Below are 8,306 nucleotides of genomic sequence, written 5' to 3'. Positions count from 1 at the left end.
TTGGGAAGAAAGAAGGGATTGGATGCCGGAAGACCTAAAACTTTCACTTGAGTCGGGGAGAGGGATTTATTGGATCCCTGGATTAAGATTCCTGCATTTAAGACACAGTTCACAAGCACTTAATGGGGTTTTCCCACCCGTTAAGAGCCAACCGAGGGCACAGTGTTCTATTTTAATAGAAGCTGTAACTCCATTTCATTTATAGACTAAACTGACAGAAAAAAAAACCCACCACCAGGGCAGTTCTCGCCAGAGAAAACACAACTTTATATAATTACTCAGGCCGTGGACTTGAAACGAAGGCTTGTCTGTACCCTGGACGATCTCCTGTCCTCTTTCTATTTTAGGAATGGGTGTTGATTGGATGGGAAACTCCTGTGGTCAGTACCCTATGAAGTTAGCACTTCTGGAGCAGGACCCCTATTACAGGCAAACACCCCCAAGATGCAGTTACAGGGCAGCCTATTGGCTTGTGGCGGGAGGCATGGCTGGTCAAGCAAAGACTCACAGCCAGAATCTGAATCAGCTTTCAGCTGAGGTTGCCAGGCTTAAGGCAGAGGATGAAGGGATGGGTGAAGCCAGGAGGCACAGTGGGAACTATTGGCCATCCAAGTAAGACTGGGCCAGGGCATTTGAGATTTGTGAAGAACCCTACAATTGTCGTGAGGGAAAAACAAAACAACAAAAACAAAATCCCTTAAGAGATAAATTCATCATTTCTCAAACAAGGCAGATCTCTCCAGGTGTCGCAGTAAAGCAGACAGACCTAGGGAACGCTGCAACAAGGCCTTAAATGGAGGTGGGCGGGGGAGGGATCTGGGAGGAGTCAGAGGAGGAGTCTGGGTGAATGTAAATGTGATCAAAACACCTTGTTGACATGTATGAAATTCTCATTAAAATTCTACTTACATGCTTTAAAACATACAAGTATCTACCTCTACTAGAACTTCCTAGGGAAGTAACTAAATAGTCCTAAAATGACGTAATTAACTGCAAAGATATTTATTGTATAACAGGGCTCCAGACTTTAATAGGTCCCGAGATCCTAGCACAACTGACTCCATGGTAGAGGTACCACTCGGGCTGTAAAACTCAGCATGTAGACAGCACCACCTGCCAAAACTAAACCAAAGGCCTAAGCCGTTAGAGTTCATAGCTGTGAGAAAGTCTCTAAATGTACTAACCTTCCTTTCTGGCTTCTGTAGTTCTGCTTCTAGCTAACTGTTCTTTTTATGTCAACCATTGAACGTGTTTTTTGGGCTTCAAAACTCACCTTGAGAAAGGCTCCGGGTTACACTGGGATCTAGAACATTTAGCGTGGCCGCTGACTGAATAATAAGGATGACGGCCTTTCTACTGGCTTAAACCTGTGTCTGAGCAGTCTTCTCTAGTGAATACCCCACCAATGATGGTAGGCTCATGCTTCACTTTTTAAACCACTCTGCCAGCCTCCTGAGCTGCAGGGTAAGATCAACCCTTCCATCAGAGACCAACCACTATATAAGTATGCAATGCCAGGTGTTCATGGGAAAAACACACTATTCCAATTTAATCAGTGCCAGATATAAGAATACTTTAAAGAAATATAGTAAGAAAATGCTTATTAATATGAACCCATTGTTCCTTAATCAAAGTACAGTGTTTAATGAATCCCTTCAGCAGCCAACAGATGAAGAGAAAAGGGATTCCTTCATCCCGAACCACTGAAGACCCAAGCATCACCTGTGTAGCTTCTTCTGCTGGCCCTCAGTCATTCACCACTTCAAACACCCAGAGGCAACCTGATGCTTTTCTATCTTTGCTTCAAAATTCTGTTTCAGAAAAGCTCACCAAAGATCTTCCTATCTGCTTTCTCTGAGGACTTTTGCAATTTAGAATCTTACATTGACGTCTGCTATCCACTCACACTCCTGAAGGTTTTACGAGATCATACACTTGCCTATGCATTCAACATGGCAAGGTTTGTCCAGTTGCTTTTCTGTGTTGGCCAGACCTCAGAGGAGTTCTTAATAAACAATGGAGTCTAGAAAGATTGTCTAAAAAGGAGGGAAAATACCCAGGAAGTCTCCATACGTACCAATTTAGTCATTTGCAGCCACCGTCACACCTAGGTCAGAGTCTTGGTTTGATATTTGTTCACTTTTAACTGGTTGATTTTTTCCTGTGATTCTGCCCTAATTACTTATCCTTATCGTATGAAAATGGTGTCATCTGAGGAGGATCCCTGCTGCTGCTGTAGTAACTTGGGGGCGGCATAAGACAGGTGTGAATCCTCCCATGTCTCAGAGTTAAACAAGGAGAAATCTGCTGACGTGTTCTTATTGGATAATCTTGAATTTGAACACAGGAGGATGCTGATCTAGGTAGGGTAGTGTGTGTGTGTGTGTGTGTGTGTGTGTGTGTGTATGTGTGTGTATGTATGTATTTGGTGTGTCTATGGTATGTGTATCTGTCTGTCTAATATGTGTGTGTAGGGTCTGTGTGGTATGTAGTGTATGGTTGTGTGTGTGTGGTATATGTGTGTGTGGTACATGTGTGTAGTATGTGTGGTGTGTGTGTGTGTAGTGTATGTGTGGTGTGTGTGTCTGTGTGTGGTGTCTGTGTATGGTATATGTCTGTACGTGTGTCTGTGTATGTGATGTGTCCATGTATGTGGTATATCTATGTTTTGTATGTGTGTGAATGTGGTATGTAGTATGTTGTGTGTCTCTCTCTGTGTTGTATGTGTTGTGTATGTCTGTGTGTGGTATGATGTATGTGTTTATGTAGTCTGTATGTGTTGTGTTGTGCGTGTCTATGTGGTGTGTGTGTTGTATATATGTGTATGGTGTGTGTAGTAAGTATATTGTGTATCCATATGTGTGTGTTATATATGTTGTGTTTGGGGATTATATGCCGTGTGTGTGTGTAGCATCTACAAAGGAGCTCATGAATTCTCATTCTTGTTCACAGCATAGGCTTCTGCTGCTTCCAAATATCAGTGAGAAGAGGCCCTCCCTCGATTCAGGGACACCCCTTAAACATGTCCTAGATCATTGGAATTGGGTGCAAAGACTTCTCTTGAGTAGATGTCTACTAACAGCAAGCTGAAGACCACCAAGTCAGACAAACTCAGTGATTAAAAAACAAAAAAACAAAGCAGTAATAATGCATCCCCAAGTGGGACTCAATAAAACTATCTTCAAGTTTAATGAGAGAGAATGGGCCATAAATATTTTCATTTCCCCCCTGAATTATTTGTTGGGTTTTTTTTTTTCTGTCACTGAACCAAACACCCATCTTGTAGAGTTTGAGTTTATTAAAGACTAAGGATCCTTTTCTCCCAACTCAGTGTCACTATCCTCAGGCAAAACCCTAGCCTGCTCTCACCTGCTGAGGGTTCTAAGGAAGATTCGATAAAAAGACCTGCCTGTTTTCAATCACCGCATTTCAAAGACTACAGGCATTCCTGGCTCCCATATGTCTCGGGATACACCGTTCTTTAAACACCACACGTAGATTCACATAAATCAGTGGCTTTCAACCCTTGGTTACATCCAAACCTCCTGGGAGCTTTTATAAAAATCTTGACTCCTAGGCCATGTGCCAGGTCTACAGAATTAGAATCCTTGGAGGTAGTTCCTGCTTGGTTAAGGGACATGACACAAAGCTGACTTTCTCAGCCTTTATCCTGAAGTCCGTCATAGCCAATGTCACCATCTTCACAGATTGGACACCAGACTTGGGCAACTTCCACTGAGCGATCCACAGGGAGGGATGTTGAGGAATTACTGTCTTCATGAATGAGCGTTTCAAGGTCAGCATTTACTACTGAGCGTAATGGTGGCTTCTGCCCTCCTTGTTACCTGCTACTGGAGGCGGCTGGTGCTCTGAGGGAGGAATGTATGGGTGTCCTGGAACAGCATCTCCCAAATGCACTTGTGCTGTGGAGAATTTCGTAATGGAGGCTGGAATTCTGAAGTCACGCTCAGGACTTCAGTGTGCATGAGCATGTATGTGCATGTGTGCATCTGTGCATGTATAGCTAATAGCTTGTTAAATGGGTATCCTGGTTAGGGTTACTACTGCTGGGCTGAAACATCATAACCAAAGAAACTTGGGAAGGAAAGGCTATATTTGACCTTTGCTTCCACATCACTGTTCATCACTCAAGAAAGTCAGGACAGGAACTCAAGCAGGGCAAAGACCTGGAGGCAGGAGCTGATGCAAAGGCCATGGAGGGATGTTACTTACTGGCTTGCTCACCATGGCTTGCTCAGTCTTCTTTCTTATAGAATCCAGGACCACCAGCTCAGGGATGGCTCCACCCACAATGGCTATACCCTCCCTCATCAATACCCTATAGGCTTTCCTACAGTCTGATCTTATAGATGCACTTTCTCAATTGAGGCTCCCTCCTCTCCTCTCTGATGACTCTAACTTGTGTCAAGTCAACATCAAGCTAGCCAACACAGTAAATGTATACACACACATGTGTATGTATATCTGTGTGGAGGTCAGAGATCGGTCTCAGGCATCTTCTTCAATCCTTCTTCATTGTGTGTCTTAAGACAGGGTCTCTCTCTCTCTCTCTCTCTCTCTCTCTCTCTCTCTCTCTCTCTCTCCCTCTCTCTCTCTCTCTCTCAATGTGAAGCTCATCGGCCAGTAATCTCCAGTGATCCTACTGTCTCTACCTCTCCCTCCCCCCCCGGAATTGCAGGTGCCTTCTACTGTACACGGCTTTTTATAGTAATTCTGGGGACCCAAATTTGAGTCCTCATGCATGTACAACAAACACTTGACCAACAGAACCATGGCCCCATCCCAAGTTCAAGATTCTTAGAGCCACCAGGTACTTGGACCCTGAAAAGTCCATCCTGATGTTGAGAAAGCTGCGTTCTCTGCGTCCTTTCTCTGGATTGGGCGATGGCATCTTTCCCAGGTGACCTTTCTTATCAGTATCTGAAGAATGTATTTTAGCAGACTGACAGACAACAATGCGGCGGTAGGGTAGACGTTCCACACCCCCTCCTCCTTTTGTACAGCTTAGAAGCCAGCAGAGGAAGAGAGGATGTGAGGCAGAGGAGTGTGGGGACTGCACAGGTTGGCCAAGGGATTTAATAGCTTGATGGTAATCAGAGAACTTGAGTGTAATTGGTCCTGTTGTTTCTGAAAGCGTCCCAGCCAGCCTGGTGGTCTGACGTCCTAATTAGTTAATGGGCACAGGAGGGTTTTACATGTTTAGAAATGAAGGCTTATTGGATCAGCACTCAGAGATACTCGAATGTTTCGGTGAATTGACATTTCCCTACAAGACAAGGAGTCTCTCAAACTTGAACATGCGTCAGATCCCCTCGGGGGAGCTGATTAAAACACAGCTCACTGGGCCTCACTCCCCAAGTGTCTAGTACAGCAGATCTGGAGTGGGGACCAAGCATTGACATTATAATGGATATTTGTTCTGAGTGCTGCTGCTGCAGGTGGTCTAGAGGCCTAAGACGGACAGCGAATACGCTTGGAGTACAGCAGTGGAAGAGAGGAATCGAACAGACATGGATGGCAGGGAAGCAAAGGGGACCAGCGGAAGGGAATTATTACATGGGAAATGAGAAGAGATGACAAGGAGGTTGGGGGATGGGGAAAGAGAGGCAAAGAGTGGGAAGGGAAAGAGGGATTGATACAGGAGCCTAAATGCCTACGTTCTCATTTGAAAAGAGATGGCAGCCAAAGAGAAGAAAGACAGGGCAAGGCTGACCATCCAGTGAGGGCTGGGCAGGCAGTGTTGGCAACATGACGATGAGCCTCCTGTATCTGTCACAACCCCCCTCCTGCCGCTGCCAATTGCTCAATGCATGTGACGTTTAGTTTCCCACGCAGCTGTACACGCCAGTCTTTCGGTTTCTGGCTTCCACTGTTCACTCGCTTCGTGAGTCCCTGTTCCTAGGCTTTCCTCTGCAACTAGTTGGCAGTCCTGAGCTTGCTTATTTTGCCAAGGAACCCAAAGCACTCAGGGTGCCTTGATCTTCATCTCTAATCTTTAGATTGCCTCGATAAAAATTAATGATCTGCTAGCCATAAACATGCGTATTGCAAACTTGTAGACTACTATGGGATGTTTTTACATGCGTGTGTGTGTGTGTGTGGTGTGTACTGTACTCATGTAGAGATCAGAGAACAACTTATAAGAGCCAGTTCTGGTGGTTCTCTGCTTCCACCATGTGGGTCCCAGGGATTGAACTCAAGACATCAGGCTTGGTAGCAAGCACCTCTAGCTGCTGAGCCATCTAGTCAGCCCAAACACTATAGACTTTTATAGATTATTTTTTTTTTTTACATAAAATCCACTTTAGTTCTAATTGCTTCCAAAGCCTGGCCACCTCTTCGGACTGTCGACAGTATGGTGGTATGGGGCTTTTCAGATATCTACACAGTTTCATTCCCATCTCCATATTCATCGAAGATCATTTGAAACAAAACAAGGTTCTGTGATTCTTATTATATCGAGACATGAGGGTCCATCAATCACATGTCATTTGCATTTCTGCGTGGACTGGAATTCTGGTCTGTGGTTGTGCGTGATTATTGACTATTCCACTTCCGGTAGTATCAGAATCAAATCTCCATTGGTCAATAATGGATGAGCGATCTTGTAGTTTGGTCAGTAATGGATCTTGTAGTCTGAGATCTACCCCAATGACAAGCAGCATGGATCAAAACACCCACACTCTTCCGGATGCCAATTTTGAAGATAGGAGCTTACAACAGACATGAAATGAAAAAGGCCCTACTTACTTTGCACTTGACAATTCTGTTCTGTCCTGTTTCTAATTTTTCAGCGCTTGAGAAGGATCTTGATTTGTTTTCCTAGTTTTTGGTTTGGTTGTTTGGTTTGGTTTGGTTTGGTTTGGTTTGGTTTGGTTTGGTTGTTTGGTTTTGGAGCTAGCCAGTGAAACCCAGGGCTTTCTATGTGTTAGGCAGGGCTCTCCCGGGACCAACGTTCTCACCTACTGATATTTCCTTTCTACCCAGTCCTAGGGGTGATGTTAAAACTTGAAAATAACATATTCATCACCCTCTTCCCCTGTGTTTTGGGGGAGATTATCCACAAAGGCAACCAGAGCATCAGGACGGGAATTCGAAGACCAAGTTCTCACCCAGCTCTTCCTCCCCCTGATGGGGAAACACCACAGTTTCCCCGGCTAAAGGGAATCATGTCTGAGCTTGGTTTTCACCGCTCTCTTTGCACTCTGATGCATGCTGCTGTTTTCCATGAGGCTGTGAGGTCGCTCAAGCCTGTATGACTTGCGGTCCACACCCACGTGGTCACCCGCACCCCGCGGGTTCCCTATGACTCAGTCCTCCACACTCATCCCCCAGTCTTTAGAGAATAGAACAGCTCAGTAACGCCTGGCAAGCAGCCGGAGAGCAACAGAACGTGTCCAGAAAATCAGGGATTCCCTCTTTTGCCAGGGAGGCACGGGTGGACACAGTCGATTCTTCACAGTTGGGCTGGAGGACTTTCTGAAGGCTGGCTGTTTTGTTTTTTTTTTTTTTTTTGGTGGTGGTGGGGAAGTGCGTTCCTCCCTGTGCATGGCAGCCATTGGGAACAGATTTGTTCTCCACCAAGCAAAGGAACTAACAGCTGAACTACCATGGGACAGTGGCGAACTTTCCTCCTAGGTCTCCTTGAGGACCTTGTCAGGGTTTGCGTGGGAAGATCCCCCTAGCGGTACATATGTTTGAATACTCATTCCCCAATAGGCGGCGCTGTTTGGGGGAAGTGGCAGAGCCTAGGTGGTGCCACAGAGCACAGGGATAGATAGGTTTAAAGGTTTATGGCCCAGCCCTGCTTCCTGGCCTAGCTCTCGGCAATCTCCCACCAGCTACTGACATGCAACCAGACACCTTTTTCCTGAGACAGTGGACTGGATGCCCTGAATAACGAGCCAAAACACACCTCTGTTCTTAAGTCACGTATCTGATCATAACAACTATAATGGACATCTTCATTATGTCCCCAGACACCATCCCAACCAAAGTCCAATGAAGAAGACCGCACCTCTCCAAAAAATTGGAAATTTTAATATTGATCTTGCCTATCAATATCACCCAATACATTTTGTCCCCATCAACTCCACATTCTCAACAAACAAGCAGGTTGCAGTGTTCTTTGCTATCCAGGACAGAAGATGTGTACCTTCTACTCTGCCCTCTCCATCACCAAAAGTATATCCCTCTGCTCCATCCTCACCCTGTGACTTAGCCCCTGTGGACTTAGCCCCTGTGGACTTAGGTGACTTGTGCTCATCTGGACATCGGGTTTCACT

The sequence above is a fragment of the Grammomys surdaster genome, unplaced genomic scaffold (assembly GCF_004785775.1).
Source record: "Grammomys surdaster isolate TR1022 unplaced genomic scaffold, NIH_TR_1.0 125976, whole genome shotgun sequence".
In the NCBI taxonomy this organism is placed as follows: Eukaryota; Metazoa; Chordata; class Mammalia; order Rodentia; family Muridae; genus Grammomys; species Grammomys surdaster.
Note: the sequence above shows the minus strand (reverse complement) of the source record.